This window comes from Tachypleus tridentatus, chromosome 13 (genome assembly GCF_004210375.1).
Source record: "Tachypleus tridentatus isolate NWPU-2018 chromosome 13, ASM421037v1, whole genome shotgun sequence".
In the NCBI taxonomy this organism is placed as follows: domain Eukaryota; kingdom Metazoa; phylum Arthropoda; class Merostomata; order Xiphosura; family Limulidae; genus Tachypleus; species Tachypleus tridentatus.
This window is the reverse complement of record NC_134837.1, coordinates 42160003-42184649: the sequence shown is the minus strand read 5'-3', so window position 1 is coordinate 42184649 and position 24647 is coordinate 42160003. Positions and strand designations below refer to the sequence as shown.

At 35.4% G+C, this 24647-nt stretch overlaps 1 protein-coding gene across 8 annotated transcripts in view; it reads left to right on the top strand.

Annotated features, from left to right (window-relative positions):
* LOC143239336 (phagosome assembly factor 1) overlaps positions 1-24647 on the top strand; it is a 103977-nt gene that overhangs the window by 30168 nt on the left and 49162 nt on the right. For 4 of the 8 annotated variants that reach the window (XM_076480322.1, XM_076480318.1, XM_076480316.1 and 1 more), the window contains 2 exons: positions 2416-2497; positions 2647-4875. The gene's annotated coding sequence lies outside the window, so the exon portion shown is untranslated. The remainder of the gene's footprint in view (positions 1-2415; positions 2498-2646; positions 4876-24647) is intronic. The other 4 variants (XM_076480317.1, XM_076480319.1, XM_076480323.1 and 1 more) reach the window with 2 other exon arrangements.

The following is a 24647-nucleotide window of genomic DNA, read 5'->3' as shown; positions in this document are numbered from 1 at the left end:
CATGTCGATTTCCCTCAGAAGGTACTGCGAACTAGGCCTTTGGTACTCTTATTTTTACTCTAGAAAAAACTAAATATTAGATAGTTATATCTGCCAGTTCAGCCTCAATTAAAATTAAAAATAACGAATCTGCTTCCTTTAAACGACCTCCAGAGTGGAACAGCGGTTTGTCTGTGGATTTATACTGCTAGAAACTGGGTTTTGATACCCGTGGATGGCGAAGCACAGATACCCCATTGTGTAGCTTTTTGCTAATAACAAACAACAACATGTTTAGAACAAATGAATGTTAAATAAGGTAATTTTATCTGCTATTTGTTAAATAACTACTCGTATTTTGTTCGTTTCTTTTTTTTTTTGGGGGGGGGACAAGCAAGTTTCTCATTTTGTCAAAACCGTCACTTTACCATCAACTTCCATCCGTGAGAGGGCGCGAGTTAGTCCTTTGAATTTCAGATCTGGTAATCTGTGTCCGAATACTTGCCATATCATAAAATATATATCGTAAAACATATTTAGTTGTAAGTGCATTATGAGAGTGACAGTCAGCCTCTTATCACTGATGGTGGGTAGTAAAATAATGTTGACCGACCACCTTCCATCTGGTCAGTATGTCAAGATTAGGGACTGCGGCATATTGCGTTATTATCTTTGCCATAAGTACAAAATACGATTTCATATAGAAATGTCAGGACACTAAAGCCGTTGAAAAGACCTTGCAGCACATATACAAAACTATTAAAAAAGAAAACCAACAAACTATTTATTGGAATATTATTTAACGAATACCATTAAAACGGTTTGTCTAACTTTCACATTGTTCTGTACAATTACGTCTAAATTAAGCAATTATTCAAATTTAATCAGCCAATAAGGTAAGAAACTTTGTACGTTTATATTATAATAGTCTAATTTGGGGGCCGTATTATTCATTAATTTATGCGCACGTGAGGCGATCATTTTATAAGCAGATCAATGGTATTACTGGCAGGACAGGTTATATCTATAACTAGTTTAGAACAACAATGCATGCTATACAAGGTGTACTACTAACAGGAAAGGTTGTACTCGTACACCTATTTCAAAACAACAATACATGTTGTGCAAGGTGCAATCTAACAGGAAATAATAACTAAATTATTGAAGAGTAGCAGATCTCATGAAAGAATTAATCCACTTTTAATTAACTTATTTGATCACCAAAGCTAAGAAAGTGTAGCATACATATACTGTAGATGGTTAATATGAGTATTAAAATCTTTTATTTAAAAACCCAAACAAATGACAAAGTTTCGACGTTCTTAAATCATTATCGTCGTCTTAATCTGAAATAGAAGAAACGAAAACAAGAGTTCAAAATGTATCATTCGTGTGATTTGACTGTATGATTTACTACCGGTCATTCTTTCAAAATATTGACACAAACTACGAGATTAAAAACATTTTTAGTGATTTTTATTGTGGCAGTGACTTCATAAAATGTCGACAGCGGGAAAGTATAATGCAAGTTGAATATCGCCATCTACAGAGCGAATTTGCAACCTAAATGCAAGACGGAACCTTCACTGACATTCAAAAGCTCTTTGTAATGCACCCTCGAAGGTTGACATTGACTCAATAATCCCATAATATGCTTTTTACCTGTAGAAGCTGTATGGATTAAAACACCTGGTGACATGATATTGCAATTATTTTACAAATAAACGGAAAATAACAAAAAAAGGAATAAATTTAAAATCTATAAAGAGATAAAGACTCAAGCATATATCATATATATCGGTTATGTTATTCAATGTCAAAGGGCTCAAATGTAACAGATGGGAGTCAGGATGCGTCTAAACAAAGTTTCAAGAAAGTTTTCAATTTAATAACTAATTAATTTTCCTTGAGCAAATAACGTTTACTCCTCAGTGGCTATTTATATCGACACATCGCAAGCAATTACTTCTGTCTTACAGTTGGTGACAAATGTGTCAATGTTCAAGAATTTCTGGTGTTTTTTATCTTTAAACTGCCACCTCTTAACGTTCCTTATAGAAATTCACAACAATAACTTTAAATTTGCAGATACGTACATGAAATTGGTTTTGCAAAAACAACAAACCTTAATTCTTCATTTAAATTTTTTATTTTTTTATTTAGCAAAATATATCTTGAGATTGGGGTGGAGAAGCACTAACTAGAACAGCAGCTAGGAGTAATGTTGATATAAAGAGTAATCACAACAGTTACTACCAGAAATCATGAGTTTAACAATATAAAAGTTGTCATTTTTTTCTACTTATTTACACTCTTTGTTCAAATAATGTAGTGATAAACATCGGTAAGCAGAGTAAATTTTCAGTAAATATTTGTTATAAAGATAGATAGCTAAGACTAAAGTTTCTGTGGTATCCTTTTAATCTCTTCCAACAGAAAGACAAATATCAATATTAATAGAAACAGTGAGAGGTGATCAGTTGAAAAATTAGTACCCCAGACTTTGACGATTCTTCAGGTATTTATAATAAATATTGTGAATTTTTGTAGTTTATATTAATCACGTGTAATCAGTTACTGTGAATATTAATCTTGTATTTTCTGTAAACCTGTTAATAAAGACGTATTTGATTTGTATCTTGCATTTTTTTCTTACCCTAATTATAGATTCGAGATGAAGCGGGCTGAGGTGATGATTTTTCAGGTGATCCGAGAAAGGTTTCTTTCTTGTTAATTACAAAGGTTCACAATGGTCTGTCTGTGCCGTTCCCAGAGAAGGCTCCAACCACGAATTGTGTCTTAGCCGCTGAGCCACTGGGAGGCATAGTGAAAGGTAAAGGAAGGTAGGTTGCCTATATCTGTATAATAGCTGGTTGTGACGGTTCAATAGGATGAATCGTTGGATGTCTTAAATAAAGAAGCCGGAAATATTGTTGACTTGACAGTCATCGATGAAAAATGGTTAGTTGTACAGAGTATCAATTGACCGACAGAGGGCGTGACGCTTCGATTTGCTTTAGTTCTTTTATAAAGTATTGTAAAATGAATACAATTGCTGGGTTTTTATGGTTGAAGGTATTTATACGACCATCTCTTCATGAGCAGATATAATGGTCAAAGAAAGCAAAATTCAAAGGAGTAGTTCAAATACGTCATTTTTAGTTGAAAGTTGAATTCTTGTTAAAGATTTGAAACGACGAAACGGTGAGTACAATCGCTTTTTAGGTGAAAGCATTTGATCTCTATTCGTAAACCTTCTGGTTGAGCTCACTAAACAATTACTTATAAATAATTTCATGTTTTTAGTTTGGATTTGATAAATCTGTGTCACTTCAAAGTGATTATCGAAACTAAAAGAATCAAAATGTTATCTGAAACTTAATACAAATGCACAAATTGATAAACGTTAATAAATGTACTATAATAGACGGAATCGAGGAACAATATTCCACTAAAGAAAAGGAGTCAGGTGTTCAAATATGATAATGTAGCATTAATGATATATAAGGCCCGGCATGGCCAAGCGTGTTAAGGCGTGCGACTCGTAATCTGAGGGTCGCGGGTTCGCATCCCGGTCGCGCCAAACATGCTCGCCCTTTCAGCCGTGGGGGCGTTATAATGTGACGGTCAATCCCACTATTCGTTGGTAAAAGAGTAGCTCAAGAGTTGGCGGTGGGTGGTGATGACTAGCTGCCTTCCCTCTGGTCTTACACTGCTAAATTAGGGACAGCTAGCACAGATAGCCCTCGAGTAGCTTTGTGCGAAATTCAAAACAAACAAACATAATGATATATACAAACAATATTTGGTTTAATTAATAGTACAGTTGTAATTAGAATTTCATACAAACAGCGTTGGTTTTCAAACCAAAACTGAGGTATTGCAGTACTGATAACTGAGGAAATAATTAATCAAATAGGTCAACAAATAAAAGCCAGATACATTTTTTTTTTTTACTTTATGTGCATCTATTCCTGTTAGTACTTACTATAATAAGTAGAACAGGGAAAATGTTCTGTTATTGATCGGTCTATGATAACAACCCCATCAAGAATTGTATGTATTTATTATGTATAATTTTTGTTTTATTGTTTTTAATGTATCAGCTCAGCTTAACTCTTACAAAAATACTATAAAAATGACTAAAAAATTCTACCAATGTCTCAGTGCTTATAATGCTTATGTGTCAGATTTTGATAATCGCAGTACTTGTAATTTTTGCACTTAACACAGCATAACTTAAAGAAATATTGCAAATTACAAAGTTTGAGACTATTTAAAGGTTTTGCCTTTTCTGTCGACGTATTTTAAATTATGTATTACGTTTTTTTTATCGTATTGTTAATATCACCAGGAGATATACGCAGCTTTATTGTAATGTTTGATTTTACTTCTTGGGGAAGCAGAGAGAGTTGGAAGGTTCTGTTTACTAAACAGAACCTTCACTTTGCAGATGAAGGCATTGTCTATCTAAACTGATTATCCGCTTTGCAGATGGGGGTATTGCTCTAAACTGATTATCCGCTTTGCAGATGAGGGTATTTCTCTAAACTGATTATCCGCTATGCAGGTGATGGTATTGCTCTAAACTGATTATCCGCTATGCAGATGAGGGTGTTGCTCTGAATTCCTTATTATGGTGTGTTTTGTAACCCGTTGTTGTTGTAAACGCTCTGCTGTGTGAGTTTTTCCGCTTTAGGGAGAAAGCTGAAAGTTCCGTTTTTCTAAATGTCGCCGACTTTGTCACCACATCAGCTAGTAACACAATTATAGGAATATCCTTCTTGAGACAACACTCACCGACCACAAGAGTGCCATCATGGTGTTGGACGTCGAAAGACTGGAATTTCGACTTGAAGCAAAAATATGTTTCATCGTCGTGTCATCTGTCGTAAGGTACTTTATTAACATATGGAAGTCTTTATAACAAAGAGTAACTGACTCCTCGTATTTCTTCGATGTTATATATATATAAAACTTGTTTTGAATAATGTATTTGTTTAATTTAGGGATTTTTCTTTATTCATCTAGTCTCATCGTCAGAGTTATTTTAATTCCTGTTTTACAATAGATGAAACATACTTTTTTTTTAATGATATCGTTCATAAATTAATATATAAGAAATATTACATTTTTAATTCTGTGCATGTTGTTATTATAAATTTTAGAACATTATGAGCGATAACACATTAAATCTTTAACGCCCTCCGTATCCATTATATATTTCTTGGTATTATTGCGATACGGTTCTGTATAGGATCAGATTCAACGAGGGCAACAGTTTAGCTTAACACCACCCTCCCTCCCTCCGAACTAGACCGTGCCTGACGTTTTCCCTGGTGGAGACTGTGTATCCTCTCAATGTTAAAACGGTTGAGTGCACCTGAATGACAGTTATAAAGGCTCTCTATTCATCTCTTCGGAGTAGTGTTTACTATGTAAAGTGATATTATATACAATTTGCCCTTTCTTCAGCGCGTACGAACAAACAAATATATCTGCGTATATAAATTAACTCGAATTTTCCCGATAAATTACGAAGTTCGTCGCAACCCTCTGATGATTTGAGCACAGAAGATTCGTTTAGCCAATCCCGTCCTTTGATACAAAATCACGTGCTCTGTACATTGAATGGAATCTCTAAATGGAATACATACATGCATAAAATATTGTACTTTCATGTAATCGTAACCTTTAAGCATGTAAGTTAATATATTATGCAAATTATTATGTTTTTAAGTGCCTTAGAATTTTGAAAAAATTATAAAACTTATAAATTTCTTGAAAAAGAGAAAAAAAAGTTAAATATTTTTTATCAAGTTAAGTTATGAACTGTGTGATTTGGTCATTCTTTTAAACTGAAAATATAACGATTTATATTAATTATGTAGCTGTAGAAAGACGTTTATAATAATAATATACACATACATCGAGCCCCCAGTAGCATAGCGGCATGCCTGCGGGCTCACATCCCTAAAACCTGGGTTTCGATACCCGTGATGGGCAAAGCACAGAAAGCCCATTGTGCAGCTTTGGGCTTAACTTAAAACAAACATATACATCGAATTTCGTTTGGTTTATTTTATTTTATTTGCCTTATACTTTTAATTCGTGTTCTCACCAACAACGTCCAAATTATTATCACAATGAGATATGTTCGGTTTTGTCAGCCGTTCGATAGTTTTCGTAAAAGTTCGATAACCAGTTGCAACAAATAACATTAGCGACTGTTTTTACGTCTAGTGGTTGGAAAGGTGTGGCTATAAATCCGACGATTTATGGTTCGTAATCCATTACTTCCAAATCTCGCTTCTCTCTTTGGGGCCATTGGCACGCTTTAAAAGTGATGAACAAATTTAACTTTTTGATCATACAAGAGATAGAATCCCAAGAGATGGCGCTGGACATTCTTGGCTACACGTCTCTTATCTAGTCTATCAGCTAAAATTAGGGATACAGCCATTTGTTAGTTTATTAAGAACATTTGAAACAAACAAATCGCTCATAAAACTAGCTTCTTAACAGCTCCTCCCCTGGTGGTGGCTCAATGGTAAACCTACAGGATTATAACTAAAACAAAAAACAGGTTTCGATACCAGCAGTGGACACAGCACGGATGGCTCACTGTGTAACTTAGCGTTTAGTAACGAAAAAGCAAAATATTCTTAAAAACTGGTATCTCTAAACGTCAGATTAAAAAAAGGAAAAAAAGAAAAGGAAGCTCATGAGAAGCACACGAAGCAGGTGCAGCTGTATAGACTAAAGTCATAACTCCAAGTCATCACAGACGAAAGATTTCACAGGCAGTTCATACGCTTTTGTGCCATGAGTCAGGCGTAGATTGTCTACAGAGCGTCAAACGTTATCTAAACATGTGGAGTTTTTATTGCAAGAATTTTGATTAACGTATAACGTTTTATAACTTTCACTTAATTATTCCAAGAAACAAGAAAACAAATCCAGAATATTTTATCATATGCTTATGTGTTATTAAAATAATGTCGAAATGTTAGCAACAATCGGCAAATGAATATACTCGACTATGAACATACAAAACTTCGTAGCTTAGCTATGGATAGACAGAAAATTTTATCTACTGACAGACAAATAGAATACTGATTAGAGAGAAAAAGTACACTATGTTACATTTAACATACACTTTTTTATGGGGAAGTATACAGTAATGAAATAGAGATTCTGAAAGACTGGAACTCGCTTTTGTCTCCCACTTCGTATTACGAGCATGATACAATAGAGGGGGTATTCCCCGAGAAGAGTCCCCATTGAGTTAGTGGTATGTGTCTGGTCTTGCAACGTTAAGATCCGTGGTTCTATTTTCCATGAGTGAACAGAGCGCAGATATTCCATTGTGTAGCTTCGCGCTAAAAAACACCAACAACAAATCAAACATCCTGAGAAGTACTTACTGAAATATTAAATGAGGCCGTCTTATACGCTTTTGAATGTTCAAGAGGGGGAACTCCATTTATTACTGCTCCGCACCAATGTAGCCTCTGAGTATACTAATAAAATCAGAAAATGTAACCAACTGTCGTGTTGGTGAACATAATTAAAATGAACCCAATCATACCTTCTTACTTTTCTCTGCTCCCCAGTAGCTCAGCGGTATGTCTGCGGACTTACAACGCTGAAAACCGGGTTTCAATACCTGTGGTGAGCAGAGCACAGATAGCCCATTGTGTAGCTTTGTGCTTAATCCAAAACAACAACAACACTTTTCTCTGAAAATCTGATTTTTTTATACAGCAATTTATTGTCAAACACTTGTATAAATTCAAAGTTTTAAGCAGTGGTGATATAGAAGATTGGATAGTATGAAGAACAAGTTCGTATTTGAAAATTTAGTTCATAGTTTTTCTTAGTCATATATGTCCCACGATGGGAGCCTTACAAGTCTACGGACTTTACAATGCTAATTTCTGGGGTTCGATTTCCTGAGGTGGGCACAGCAGATAGCCCAGATTAGCTTTGCTTTCAAACAAACAACCTAATCATACGACATCTTGGTGGCACAGGGTCAAGTTTGAGAGTCCATACTACTAAAAATCGGGTTTCGATACACATGATTGACACAGCACAAAAAGCCCGAAACCCTTTGAGCTTAATAACAAACAAAGAAACAAACTTACCAAGCAAGTTCCACAATTAAAAGCTCTGCTAATCACTGTTCTGAGAATGTTTTACATCATAACGTGTTTACTTTTACTTTGTAAGTTCTTAAATCATATACACTACAGTTTTTTGTTTTTCCTTCTAAATAATGTGTATGTGTGTGTAAAGGTAAGCAGATCTCCAAAACAAGAGGCTAGGATATGGTTTGTAGAAATTAAAATAAAAGTAACTTGATCAAAGGTAAGAGGTTTGGTTTGAATTTCGCGCAAAGCTACACGAGGGCTATCTGAGCTAGCCGTCCCCTGTTGAACAGTGTATGACGAGAGGGAAGGCAGTTAGTCATCATCACCCATCGCAAACTTTTGGGATACTCTTTTACCAACGAATAGTGGGATTGACCGTCACATTATACGCCCCCACAGCTGGGAGGGCGAGCATGTTTAGCGCGACGCGGGCCCGCGACTCTTGGATTACGAGTCGCACGCCTTACGCGCTTGGCTATGCCAGGCCTCATCTTGAAAAGAAAAATCGAATCTAGACCTGGCTATTAGTTTTAGAATTTGTGCACAAAGTTACCCAAGGGCTATGTGCGCAAAGCCGTCTCAGATTTTGAACTATAAAAAGAAGACAGCTAGTTTACAGTACTCACAATAAACATTTTTGGGTATTGCTCATTTGATTGTTTAAGAGGATTTAGCCGTTCTCTATCAGCGCAAGCAAAGCTCGAAAATGGGTACCACGTTTTTTACGGCAGTGGGATGTAAACCATGGATGTACCGATTTGCAGTCCTCATACGCTAAACACTAGGTCATGCAAAGCCCGAAAACTGGATCTGACCTTTAATGGAAATGCTCGAGACAAAGCAGTTAAACACTAACTGTATCATTTCCTGATGGCTTTGTTATAACACTGGACAAATACAATAACTGTTTCCAAGTCGATCTTACTTCTTTTAAAGTTGAAACATAATTCTTTATAAAAAAAATTCGACCTGAAAGACAATGTCTTAATTATCTGTAGGCATAAATAACAAAAATCTCTGCAAAAACTATTACTTACGTAATCGTCGGGTCAGCAAACCCAAGTTGTAATTAGAACGATCAATTTGAAAACAGAAACTTCCCAGACTGACAGCTATCACACAGACGACAAACTTTTAGAGTCGTGATTATTTTGTAAAAATTTCATATCGCGCTTAGTTAAAATTAATAAGTATATAAAGTTTATGACATTGTGGTATCATTAGGTAGAACGGGAATCGACAGATGAGTGCCAAGTCCTCAAAACATTAGTGTGTTGAGTACAAAGGACTCAAACTTGTGAATATAAATGGTGGCTAGACACAGTTGTTTAAAGACAACTACCATACTTTACTATAAATGTAAAGATATCAAGCAGAAGTAATTTTAAGACACCGTCTTTTTTTGGTTCCAATAACTAAGGTTAAAGTTTATGTAGCTGCAGTTAACAATCGCCAGTTTAAATATGACCAAGAACTAATTCTGTTTAAGAATTATTTTAATTCTAAAATCCATAGATTTTTCCCAGAATGCCACATCACACACATCATTAGAACAGTGCCATATGTATAAAGGAGTTTCAAGAGTTTCCATCTTTTCATTCTACCCTATTATTTAAGGCCAGTCTTATAACTTGACCAAGACAGTAGAAAAAAAAAAAGTGAGAGTATGGTTCACAGCAGGATACGAGAATAAGTGTCTTTAAACTAAACACAATTTAAATACGCTTGAATGGAGATACACACACATACAAACATAGCTGGATATTTGAAAAAAAAAAGTTTCTGGTGGCTAATAACATTTTTATTTTTTAACAAGTTCTTCAGTTACACTCTCTGGTTATTTGGTTACAATGTAGGAATAATGTATACGACAGAATAACATACACAGTAGGATATGTGAATAACCTTATGAACACCAAGAACATGTAGAAATATCGTACGTTACTGAATACAGGGTAAAGAAAGGTTAATATTCACAACAGTGCTGAAGGATAAGAGGACATAACAAATTAAAATGAAAAGTTGCTCATATAAGAAAAAGGAAAATAAGTGTACAAACTACAGAGGAAAGAGGTTTGTCAACACTGAAGAAGTAGAAGAATAGAAGCTAAGGATTTAGTTACATATTAAATTATATAACCGAAACAGAGGAGGACAGGATGACATTCATTTCATTCAAAGCACAATGGATGATATAATCAAAACAGTAAAATAAAAAAGTAGTATTTAATTAATTCAAAACACAATGGATTTAACAAAATTTGTAACAAAAACAGGAGGGTGGTAGAGAATTTAGTTATCTCCGCGTATACAATGGATTCGATGCAACTAAAACATTAGTAGGACTGTGTGGTATTTGCAGAAGCAATGAACCATTTATACTGAATTTAAAAGTTCCTCATTATCGTTTAGAGATAAAAAAAATAGTAAATGTTTAGTTGGTTACTTTCTATTACAAAAATCTACACTACAGTTTTTAGTGTTAGCGGATGATGACATACCTAAATAAATAAATTGTCTAGCAGTTTTTTTTTGTTTTTTTTTAATGTATAGCTAGAGATCAACTCAAACTTTGCTGACTATAGAAGTAGACAAATGTATTCGGAGAATTATCACTGGTGTATGTGTATTGTTTTTTTAAATGACGTTTCAGATTACCACTCTCCTGTAATGATACACATGTACTAATACCCTAACATACAAAAACTTCAAAATACGATGGTTATTTACTGTGTAGAAGGAATAGTCGTAATAGAACACAATTATGTTACCGCGCGAGGACACACCTTCATAAATGTAATAATTATGGATTACATTGTTGTCACTTTATTTCGATGTTCTTGGTGGGCACAACACACACGGCTCATTGTCTAGCTTTATGTTTAACTACAAACAACGTCGCTTTCTTTTAGACACGTCAGATAAAGTCTACCTAAGTCGGTCTAATAACACAGCTATCCTTAATGTCACGTGAATAAATACCACCTCGATCCCACCTGCACTATTCAACAACGGTTTTTTACAAAGTGGGAAATCCTCTTTTCTGTTGTTGATGTTTATTTTTAAATTTTGAATTAATGATCAGCCATAACCACCTCTTGCATCTCACAAACTGTGAAACCTTTAACATGGTACATTTTTGAAATACTAACATACGTAATATTGATCAACGTGTAATAAAGAACTTCTGCGTGTGAACATACGAAAGCATCATTCCTCACTCTGCAAAACGAAGTAATACAATCATAGATGGCGTTTATCCTGCAATGTTCTACCTATCTTGATTTCACAAAGTAACGAATTAGTTTGTGGTCTGTGTATGGATACCTAATCATTGAAAATGTCAAGGCATGTGATATGTTTTATTTAAGAGTGGGAAAGCAAGAGGTCAACACAATTTAACTACAACCAAAATTTGTGGCCCGGCATGGCCAAGTGGTTAAGGCGCTCGACTCGTAATTCGAGGGTCGCGGGTTCGAATCACAGTCCCATCAAATATGGTCGCCCTTTCAGCCGTGGGGACATTATAATGTTACGGTCAATTCCACTATTCATTGGTAAAAGAGTTAGCGGTGGGTGGTGATGACTAGCTGTCTTTCCTCTAGTCTCACACTGCTAAATTAGGGACGGCTAGCACAGATAGCCCTCGAGAAGCTTTACACGAAATTCAAAAACAAAGCAAAAATTGTCAGTAAATGACTGTTTTCGTTTTTGGTAAAATGTTACAGCCATGTAATAATTACATATGTAAAGTCCATAGTTTTGAAAAAGACGTTGTACATGCAAATGAATGTGGTTGTAAGAAAATACCACAGAGAAGAACTATAGTGAAAACTTGCCCATTAAAAACTGTAGTTTATGACATTGTGACACTACGTGTCTACGTGATGGATTAACAATTTTCAACATTTACTTACTTGATCTAGTGCACAGTTGCTGGTCATGAAAGCTAATTATATAAATAAGATCTAGACCACTACAATGTCTATGGACACCAAGTCAGCTTAACGATTCTTGGTTCACACCATAACAATCATTGTTCATAAAAGTTCATGATATAAATAGCACCTGGGCCAAGCCAACTTGTCGAATCTTGGTATTGAGAGAAAGGCCTCGTCGGTACTGAATGTGAGAAATTTTGTGTGGTTTTCACATCATAGCGCATTCTTTACTTTCGTTCAGAAGTTCTCAGAGTTAGATAGACCTTATACTGCTGTTCCTTATTTTACAAAGTTACTCTCTAAAGATGATAACAGATTAGTGAGTTAGAACAAGGAAGATAATATTGTATCGCTTTCTGGATTTGACATAAAGGTAAGTGAGGTCCTAAGAAATGTGGCAGATTTTCATTTTAGTTTTGATGTGTATTTTTCATGGAGTGATGAATAACCTTTAATTAAACTTATAAGAAAACAACCAATAACTGAAGGTTGTAATTTAGTAACCAATTAAGAAAATCAAAGAAATTAAATATTTCTGAGAAGCTTAAGTACTTATTTTAGACAACTATTATTCTATGATACTTGAACAAATTAAATGATTTCGATTCTGTAACAAGAATTTTTCTAAATCACCAGCACAGTAACAGCAATATTCACTCTCTGTATAACCGCCACACATAAGTAACAAGATAATATAATTGCTAGCCACACATAAGTAACAAGATAATATAATTGCCACACATAAGTAACAAGATAATATAATTGCCACACATAAGTAACAAGATAATATAAGGTGATTATTATGTTATGAATCTAAATTTTTGCTGGTGGATTTTCTATTTCTTATTTAATTAAGTTTTTAGCTGTTCGCGAATAGTAGAATCGTTTTACGTTCTTTGTTTATCTTAAAAAGAAGTCGGTATGTTTCTAACTTTTGTTTTCTGTACATTTTTTTAAACTTAAAGTTAACCAGCCAGCTAGTTTACGCTTTTCCAAGTCTTGTTCATTGTAGTTTTTCTGATCTTAAAGTTAACCAGCCAGCCAGTTTACACCTTTCCAAGTCTTGTTCATTGTAGTTTTTCTAATCTTAAAGTTAACCAGCCAGCTAGTTTACGCTTTTCCAAGTCTTGTTCATTGTAGTTTTTCTGATCTTAAAGTTAACCAGCCAGCCAGTTTACACCTTTCCAAGTCTTGTTCATTGTAGTTTTTCTAATCTTAAAGTTAACCAGCCAGCCAGTTTACACCTTTCCAAGTCTTGTTCATTGTAGTTTTTCTCATCTTAAAGTTAACCAGCCAGCCAGTTTACACCTTTCCAAGTCTTGTTCATTGTAGTTTTTCTCATCTTAAAGTTAACCAGCCAGCTAGTTTACGCTTTTCCAAGTCTTGTTCATTGTAGTTTTTCTCATCTTAAAGTTAACCAGCCAGCCAGTTTACACCTTTCCAAGTCTTGTTCATTGTAGTTTTTCTAATCTTAAAGTTAACCAGCCAGCCAGTTTACACCTTTCCAAGTCTTGTTCATTGTAGTTTTTCTAATCTTAAAGTTAACCAGCCAGCCAGTTTACACCTTTCCAAGTCTTGTTCATTGTAGTTTTTCTGATCTTAAAGTTAACCAGCCAGCCAGTTTACACCTTTCCAAGTCTTGTTCATTGTAGTTTTTCTGATCTTAAAGTTAACCAGCCAGCCAGTTTACACCTTTCCAAGTCTTGTTCATTGTAGTTTTTCTCATCTTAAAGTTAACCAGCCAGCTAGTTTACGCTTTTCCAAGTCTTGTTCATTGTAGTTTTTCTCATCTTAAAGTTAACCAGCCAGCCAGTTTACACCTTTCCAAGTCTTGTTCATTGTAGTTTTTCTCATCTTAAAGTTAACCAGCCAGCTAGTTTACGCTTTTCCAAGTCTTGTTCATTGTAGTTTTTCTCATCTTAAAGTTAACCAGCCAGCCAGTTTACACCTTTCCAAGTCTTGTTCATTGTTGTTTCTCACATTTTAAAATCAGTCCATTGGTGTTTTAAAGTTTCGTTTTATTTAGTTTGTCTCCGTTTAACAAAGTCGACCAGTTTTTCTTTTTTTTTTGGGTGTGTGTGTGTGTGAAATTTTTCTCATTATAACACCAACCGGTTTAGTGTAAGGTGTGTACATTTTGATTTTATGTTTCGTGTATAGTAAAGGTTAGTATTTTTAGTACTACATCCAGTTTTGTATTTTCAGTTCCTTACATATACACACACACCTTTCATGTTATTTTCATTAACTAAAATCTGCGATTCTACTGTTATTTTACAGATTCTAATTAATAGTTAGGTACTGATTCTTATTTAAAGTCCACCATATAAAAATAAAATTATTGGAGTTGACGTCAGTTGTTTTGTAAAATATAACAGTATATGAAGTCATTAATTTTAATTGGAAATATGTCATGGAAGCTGGATAGTAAGACGCTAAATGCGATGATGTAACAAAATAGTTCCATGTATTCTGTACACTGTGTATTGATTTGTTTGTTTTGCTTTTGAATTTCGCACAAAGCTACACGAGGGCTATCTGCACTAGCCGTCCCTAATTTTGTAGTGTAAGACTAGAAGGAAGGTAGCTAGCCATCACCCACCACCGCCAACTCTTGGGCTACTCTTTTACCAACGAATAGTGGGATTGACCTATATTATAACGCTTCCACGGCTGAAAGGGCAAGCATATTTAATGCCTGTGTATTGATAATAGTTCAGTTTTCCATCAAATCAACAAATTTAAATTGTATATTTACAGACTGGTAAGGTAACATAGCTATAGCTCTGCTGGAAATGTGTGAAGGAGTGAACGTTTTCACATGTATCTCTTTCAGTTATAAATAAATAAATAATATTTTCCATCGTTAAAGTTCTCCGTTAAAATTTCATTTTATTTTAACCACAGCTGCTGACAAGTGGTAAATATTCACGTGCTCTTTCGTGTCTCTCACGTCATTGGCCCGGCATGGCCAAGCGCGTAGGCGCGCGCTTCGTAATCTGAGGGTCGCGGGTTCGCGCCCGAGTCGCGCCAAACATGCTCGCCCTCCCAGCCGTGGGGGCGTTATAATGTGACGGTCAATCCCACTTTTCGTTGGTAAAAGAGTAGCCCAAGAGTTGGCGGTGGGTGGTGATTACTAGCTGCCTTCCCTCTAGTCTTACACTGCTAAATTAAGGACGGCTAGCGAAGATAGCCCTCGTGTAGCTTTGTGCGAAATTCCAAAACAAACAAACTCACGTCATTATGGTGTTGTGTATTTTGATCGCCCTGCCTGTTGTTACGCTGGCATTATGATTCTTTTTAAAAGATTAAATACACAAATAACTATGAAATATTCTAAAAGTTATTCTATTTATAACACCTAACTAGGTAGTAGGATGTTGTCTAAAAACAAATGCCAATATTTACAATGTTTTTTTTTTTCTTTCAGGCAGTATATGTAACCTAACTGGCTTGTTTGATTTCGTCATAAATTAATTTGACATGTGACAGGAACCATTACTTGCAAGTAAAAAAATCTATATCATTATTTAATACACACTCTGTGCAGTATAATGCTGCACATGTCCATAACTTTATGTGATTACAACATAAAAGTATGAATAGATTTAGACCCAAATGGAAACTGGCCTCTGGGCATCAACAGTTCATTTGAAAGACATGCGTTATACGAGATTCAGCAGGGGGGTTGCACGTGCGCATGTCCTGAATGACGCTCTCCAAAGTAAGGTGCTAATTGCCTGTCACGCGAATAATAACATGAAAGGAGCAAATGAATCGGAAGATTCAAGTATAATAAGCACACAAACAGTTCACGAGACAGTCCAGATTTTGCACGAGCTCAACGGCAGGGGGCGGATTTATTAGTGATTCTATTACTTTTGTCCGTCATCATTGTTTGTTCTACTTATTCTTTTGATATTTTGTCGTGTTAGAAGAATATCTAGATACGATGACAGTGTTGTAGAAAAATGAATTTTATTACAAATGTTTACAAAAATCGCGGGTAATTTTAAGCACAATTTATAACCAAAGAGGTTAATTTACAGGGAACTTAAAAATTATTATTTACAAGAATATTGGGTATCCAGCTAAATTTAACACTATCTAAATTTTCATGTTTGATTGAAAAACAAGAGTCTGAAGTTATGCTTCATATCTATAAAAATTTTAGATAATCAAGTATAATAATTAATTTCGCGCGAAGCTACACGATGATTATCTGCGTTAGCCGGCCCTAATGTAGCAGTGTAAGACAAGAAGGAAGCTAGCTAGTAATCACCAACCCACTACCAACTCTTGGGCTACTCGTTCACCAACGAATAGTGGGACTAACCGTAAAAATTAGAACGTCCCCGCGGCTGAAGGACGAGCATGTTTGGTGCAACGAGGATTCGAACCCGTGACCCTCAGATTACGAGACGAGCGCCCAACCACCTGTCCCTGCCGGGCCTAATCTTTAATTATTGTGAGGTTTTCTATTTTTTGTGTCTCCCACTGTCTTATCGGTAAGCCCGAAGGCTAAAATTCGGATTTCGATACCCGTGATATGCAAAAGACAGATAATCCATTGTTTAGCTAGCTTTATGCATAATAACAAATAACCCAAACGCGTTTTTTTTTTATTCATTTAGAAATATTCATCAAACCTAAGTTTAGAAAGTAATATATTTTTCCGAATTCTCGTGTTGTCTGTTTCGAGGTTAATCGATGAACACTCTTCATGTTTATTAGCTCTTTATGTATTGGGTTATCCACCAACATTGTTAACTATACGTTATTTTAGTAACTCCAGGATAAGTCCTCCAGTGGCAAAGAGGCCCGGCATGGCCAGATGGTTAAGGCATTCGATTCGTAATCTGAGGGCCGTGAGTTCGAATCCCCGTCACACCAAACATGCTCGCCCCTATGCCTGAAACTTGGATTGGTAAAAGAGTAGCCCAAGAGTTGGCGGTGTGTGGTGATAACTAGCTGTCTTCCTTCTAGTCCTACACTACAAAATTAGGGATGGCTAGCGCAGATAGCCTCGTGTAGCTTTGCGCGAAATTCAAAACAAACAAAAAACGAAACCAGTGGCACAGCAGAATCACCTAGCTAGCATCCGGATTTCAGTATCTGTGGTGAGCAGAGCTGAGATAGCTTCTCATGTAGTTTTGTGACTAACTTCAAACAAACGTACCCCCTAGGGGCACAGCAGTATGTCTGCGCACTCACACCGCTAGAAACTGGGTTTCGATACCCGTGATGAGCAGAGCACAGATAGCCCATTGTGTAGCTTTGTGCTTAATTTCAATCAACCAACCAACCAATCAAAGAAACAAACGCCAGAATAACCTTTTTTATTTTATATTTGCATTCACTTTTTCACTCTTAGATCATCTGAGAACTTCCGTGCCTTTAGGATATATATATAGAGTGCCTCCGTTAACTTTATCTTAATAACAATGCATTTCTGGTAATGCTCGAATAATCTTTCTTGTTGTTAATCGCTATCTTCCCAGTCTTCAAATTATTTATTAAAAATCTTTGACCTTATAATAATTCATCATCAACTCCATTTTCTATATTAATTATCCATATTTTTAATCTTATGTTAACCACATGAATTTATCTAGCTATATATTAATCATAAAAGTTTTCACGGTATTTAGAAACAATATGTATTAATAAACTTTACCATATTTATCATCGTTATTACACTCAGTTTTTTAAAATAATCCCACGTGGACTAATTTCTATTGTAAAATTTTCTGAAGACTTATTATTCATGGACTCTGCCCTGGAGTTGATTATGAATAATTAAAATAGTCTGTACAACCCTGTAAACTCTAAACTTATGTTAAAAGTGGGCAGATAATAACAGTGAAATTAAACATAAGCTGGATTTACGTCAACAGCTCTCTTCGACGAAGAATAAGGACCCCGCATGGCCAGGTGGTTAGGGTGCTCGACTCTCAATCTGAGGGTCACGGGCTTGAATCCCCGTCACACTAAATATCCTCGCACTTTCAGCTGTGGGGTTTTTGTAATGTTACGGTCAATCCTACCTTTCGTTGGTAAAAGAGTAGTCCAAGAGTTGGCGGTGGGTGGTGCTGACTAGCTACCTTCCCTCTAGTCTTACACTACTAAATTAGGAAAAACTAGCATCAAATGGGTGTATCCATGTAGAACACTTCCATTTGGACATATACACAGTTATAGAGAACCATGTACATTTGGACGTATACACAGTTATAGAGAACCATGTACATTTGACTTGCTTTTCATTCATACCTTTTGTGATAGCAATAGTTGGTGTACAATCTAGCTGGCATCTGTTAGCATATTTAGAGATTATACATTAAACCCTTTCTTTTTGTTAATTATAATAATAATTAACAAACAATGCTTTGTCAAAAAACAAAACTTTCTCACCAGCCCTAGTGATAGCATTTAAATTAAACAGGTGTTCAAGATTGTAATTTATTAGCCAAAGCTATCGTATAAAGAACGAGTCCAACCTCAAAGGCTGACTGTAGTAAAAGTTGTACTTTCTCACGATCTTGATAAACCTAATACAATAACACAGAATTCATCGGATTGTTAATCTAACTAGCTGTACTGCAGGACATTAACATACGCTGTTTCCGGTCGATCAACAAATGTATTTTTTTTTCCATGCGATTGCTCCTACAATATTCCCAGCAGCTGACCAGCTGTTATTTGTATCTATTCCGTTCAAATGTAATAAGTGTATGGGTGTATATTATATAGGTGTGTATCTTAAAAATCTCTATTCATTTTGTGAAATTATTTTTTGTTTTTGACAGGTTACATCGTATTTATACAAAATACAGATCAGAACAAATGAAACGAACGAAATGTATTTTCACCTGCACCGTTTAGTCTAAACTTCATACTACACCTATATTAACCCTCATACACACGGTGGGGGTCAAAAAATGGGCCCACTTGTGTTTAAGTTGTTATAGAAATATCAAAGGTGTGACTTCCGGGCCTAAAAATGTACCTAATTTAATCTATACTAATAATATACTATACTAATACGTTTAACATGTATTTTATGCAAATGGGGTATTACACCACTTGTCTAATGTCGAAATTCACGTTTTCCACATTAGGGGTCATTTTTGACCCCCATTTAAAAAACTCAATTACATGTCTGGTAAACAATCAAATAATATATTGATATGAAATTTTGTGTTCTAGAACATTCTAGAACACTCTATAAACGTTCTCGAGCATTCTAGAATATTCTTATCTACGTTGCATAGAGAGCCCTCAATCGATGATGAATCAGGAAAACCTGAAATAATATCATACTATAACTCCAACAAAGGAGGAGTCGATACACTAGACCAAATAGTTAGATTCTTTTCCACAAAAAGAGACCAGAAGGTGGCCAATGGCACTATTTTATAACATTCTTGATGCTGCCGCATACAATGCTTACCTTCGCTATCGCCAGCGCCATCCAGAATTCGCATCAAAGTACCAAAAAAGAGCAAGACGTGAATTTCTGAAGTTGCTTACTGATGAATTATTGCCTGAAGAAGATACAAATGAAGTGATCCCTCCAAAAAAGACAAAAAGTTGCTGAAGAGAACGTTAGGAAATGGTGTCAAATATGCGCACGTAATTCAAGGAAAAAGACTTCTTCAAAGTGTATCAAATGTTGTAAAATGGCTTGCAATGACCATAAAGTTACCCAGAGTGTATGCATAAATTGTATAGAATAAATATTTTGTCCAAATTTATGCTTTGCTTATATGAAAATAAATTTTTTGTTAATATTTTTGGTGGGGGTCAAAAACGACCCCCAGTGTGGGCAACGTAATTTTTTGAGTGTGTGTACTAGGGTTAATTACACAACACCAGAAAATACCTATTAGTTTGTACAAATACAAATATGTGATTTCAAGGTGGATTCAAAATGAAGTCCGATATGTAATAATCCCAGAAATTACCTGTTCGTTTATACGAACACTAACTGACGGATTCGTTTAAAGAACAGGGAAGACGCGGGGACACAGAGGGTTGATATGTCCCTCCCCCGGTTTGATGACAATGGGCAAAGCGTTCCCCGGGTATAAGCGGGCGTAGACACACGCTTCTGTCAAATGACGGGTTTATATAGCTGTGTGATTTCAAAGTGGCATGCTGTATGTATTTTGGTTTGGTTTGTTTGGAATTTCGCGCAAAGCTACACGAGGGCTATCTGTGCTAGCCGTCCCTAATTTTGCAGTGTAAGACAAGAGGGAAAGCAGCTAGTCATCGCCAACTCTTGGGCTACTCTTTTATCAACAAATAGTGGGATTGACCGTCACATTATAACGTCCCCACGGCTTAAAGGGCGAGCTAGTTGGTGTGATGGAGATTCGAACCCGCGACCCTAAGAGTACGAGTCGAGTGCCTTATAACCACCTGGCCATGCCGGGCCTACTGTATTTAACAGTCGGCAAAGTTTGTTTGTAAATCAAAGTGAGAATTTTATGTAAAGTAACTTATAGTAAATCAGTGGTTAACACTACGTAAGTTGTAAAATGAGATGCATTTGAAGTATACAAATAAAGTCTGTATTTACGAATAATTTATCAAAAGTATCTCCGCATATAAAGAAATGAGCATTATGTTTAACCTCTCCAATGATACTTATAGAACTAACTAATAAGTTGATAGTTGATATTTTAATGAAAGGAAATTGAAGTCTCGACCATCAGGACACTGAAAAAAAGTAGTGATATTTTTAGAAATAATTCTAAGTTATGTTACCTTTTAAAGCTCTAAGTGTTAGAACGACAACCACCAACAACAGGTATTGGAATGATTCCCAGTGACGACATTTACTAGAATAACATCGGCCAGGAACAGTTATTATAATGGCACCAACTAAGACCACTTATTGGATTAGTATGTACCAAAACCAATTATTATATTAAAATAACATCTATCAGGATTTGGTACTAAAATGACCCTTAACAAAAATCAATTAGTGAAGCGACACCTACTTAGGTCATTTACTAGAATAATACCTATCGTGACCAGTCACGTAAATGGTATTCACTAGAGTAATGTAGAACATAACAACCATTTGCACTCATTACTGAATAACACTCACTAGGACCAATTATTTGAATAACACTCATTAGGACCAGTTACTTGAATGGTACTCATCCGAAATAGTTACCTTAATATCACTAATTGGGACAAATTAGCTAGTCAACACACATCAGGACTAGTAACTTGAATAACACTCATGATGACAAGTTACTGGAATAAAAGCGACTCATATCAGTTACTGAAGTGACACCACTTCCTACCAGGATCTGGTATTGGAATGATACCCACCATCATTTGTTAACTGGGAATAGCACTCAGTAGTACGTTTCTGGAACGACACTCACCTGAGTTGGGTACTGGAATAATAATCATAAACGAGTTATTGAAACGACGAATTTGTGGAAAGACATTAATCAAGGTTCGAAACTGGAAAGTCATTCAACAAAAATATCTTACTGGAACACTATTCATGAAAAGCAAATTGAAAATGTCATCCAACAAGAATTATGTGAAAAAAAAAGAGCTATCTCGTGTCATTATCTTCAACAAGACAGGAGAACGAATCACTAAACAAATGAAACAGTTGCATAAATAACAATTTCACTTAAATAAAATAAAACCACTTGACCATATTAAATTATTTTCCCGAAAGAGGGCCTAAGATAGCCTGAAGGGGCAGTTTGTTTTAACCACTCGCACCATTATATATTTTTGTTTTGTCTATCAGTCAGTCAGCAGACACTAAAACGATATCATATAAGTTAAGCTTAACGTTGCATTTTGTACTACAGTGACGCAAGCAATGAATCACGAGCAAAATTATGTACTCTATAGGCTACAACAAAACATGACATACGAACTTCAACAGCAAGAAATAAAAATATTTGTTGTTCTTAGTTTTGGTTTTATTTACTCTTGAATCAGAACACTTTTGAAGGCCCTCAAGACTATACAGGGGCTATCTCTGTTAACCATTCCTAATATTGAAGTGATAAACAAGTACAGTCAGCTAGTTAACATCACACAGTTCCAACTAATTGGTTGCTCTTAATGGATCGATTTAGCTGTCACTCTTGTAACACACTCATGGTCCCAAACTACACCAATGAGGTGCTAACTATAGAACTTCAACTCCACAGACCGGCATCCCAATCACTGGACTCATAGTAGCCCGTATGAACTGGCGACAACACTGAAGGCAACTTGCCGGCAGCACCCACCGCCAGCTCTTGAGCTATTTTTTAGAATAGTGGGATTGTTGTCACACTATAACTCTTCTGAAATTACAAACATCATAGGCACCGGGCCAAAAGAAACGGAGGAAGCATGAGTTATTTGATTTTAGTTATGTATTACGACGAGTTATGTGTGTACGTGTATTTGTATAATGCTAAATTTGAAAGGCACACAAACCAGAAACATCGAGGAAGTATAAAAGTGTTATGTATTTTAATATTTTCAGTGATTTTTGACAATAGTTTAATCTAACTTAAAAAAAAAACAGGTGGGTAAGGTACTCGACTCGTAATCCGAGGGTCGCGGGTTCGAATCCCCGTCGCACCAAACATGTCCGCCCTTTTAGCCGTGGGGACATTATAATGTTACGGTCAATCCCACTATTAGTTGGTAAAAGAGTAGCCCAAGAGTTGGCGGTGGGCGGCGATGACTAGCTGCCTTCCCTCTAGTCTTACAATGCTAAATTAGGGATGGCTAGCGCATATAGTCCTGATGTAGCTTTGTGCGAAATTCGAAAACAAACAAAAACTAAAAAACGAACCATTCAAAAGAATATATTTATATATATCCGTCATTCATAACATATGCTATAACATATGTTAGTTGTAAATCGGCAATTAACGAAATTAATACAAGTCAAACACGTTCATAATGAAGGTAAAAAAATTAAAAATATTTTTCATTATCACTCTTTGTCATCATCATCAGCTCATAGCCTAAAGAGTCTGTGGCTATACCAACCAAACACGTAGTGGATATTTCAACTATCAAACAAAAGATCCGGCCGCTGACGTCTAACTAGCCAACAACTAAAGAAAAATCAGTTAAAGGTTAGGAGTTGAATGCTTAAACCCACAACGTCTCAACTCCTACTGCTTTTCGCTGTCTGCAGCCAACTATGCGAAGATAGTTATCCATACTATTTAGATATGAAATAATCTGAAAATAAATCACCCTGCGTTTCTACAGCTGTAAACCCCCAAATCCTATCATTTTAAACATTATAAGGAGGTCTAAGATAAGGTAAATTGCCCCCAAAAATAAGCAAAATATTATTGTAGTAGAAATAAATCACCTTTATTTCAACTTACATCTTTTTAAAATAATTATTACAAGGTGGTGTTAAAAATAACTAAACATCCTTACCTATATAGTTCTCTAAACATTACTTAAACTCACGGCCTTCACTTCGTTCGGTCAGCAGTTCAATGAATCAGTTGTTCTCTCTCTGTATATATATGTATAACAACAGCAGCCTAAATATTCATTTAAGCCACAAAGGTTTAATACTTTTATAATAAAGATTTGAAAATTTATGTTGATGCATATTTCAAACTCCATCAATTTATCACGATTATTTTGTTGTTGAGCGCATTCACAGGTATCGAAACCCAGTTGTAGCGTTCGAAATCTTTAGAGTTGCCACTGAGTCGCTAGGGAGCTCATTAAGATTAAATGTCCCAGATGGGACAGCGGTAATTCTTTGGAATTACAATGCTAAAACCAGGGTTTCGATTTCCCTCGATGGACACAGCAAATACCCCGATGTGGTTTTGCTATAAGAAAACATAGAAACACATCGTAATTAAAGACAAAGTGAGTAACAAATAAATAACGTAAAATAAAATAAATTTTTCTAGGTGTATTTTGGTTCTGAGAGAACAACATTGAAAACAGTGGGACCTATGTAATCTGTAACAGAAAATAATATCAGCAAAAACGTGTTTGTTTTTACTAAAAAGTTTAATCAGTTTTTCACAGATAGCCTAGTCGCTTTGCGCCAGAAAACAGTAAACCAATTTTTTTCAAATGATATTTCTTTCCTTGTATGTTTCTGAATCAGTTTATACTTATTTATTATCTTGATGTCAACAAATTCATATAGTTAGTTTTCCGCAAGTAATATTTAGTTAGCATGTAACATTTTTACAAGAGCTTTGTTCGATGTTTGTTTTACTCACTGCAGGTATCGAAACCTGATTTTTTAGTGTTATAAGCCTTAGACTTATCGCTGAAGGACATTTTACAAGAAGAAAAACGAAACGTTTTATCGCAATAGATAGAGCCCTTTTAATTGAAATGTATTTAGATTTTTATGATAATTAGTATGGATTATAAGGTGAGTAATTAAAACGCACATTGATTGAGGTAATTCGTTAGGAATGTTTGTTGTTTTTTTAAACTGAGATATTTACTCAATACTAATCTCACGTTGGCATTAATCTCGGTGACTATGTAACTGCTGCCATCTAGCGTACTACATAACAACTTATAA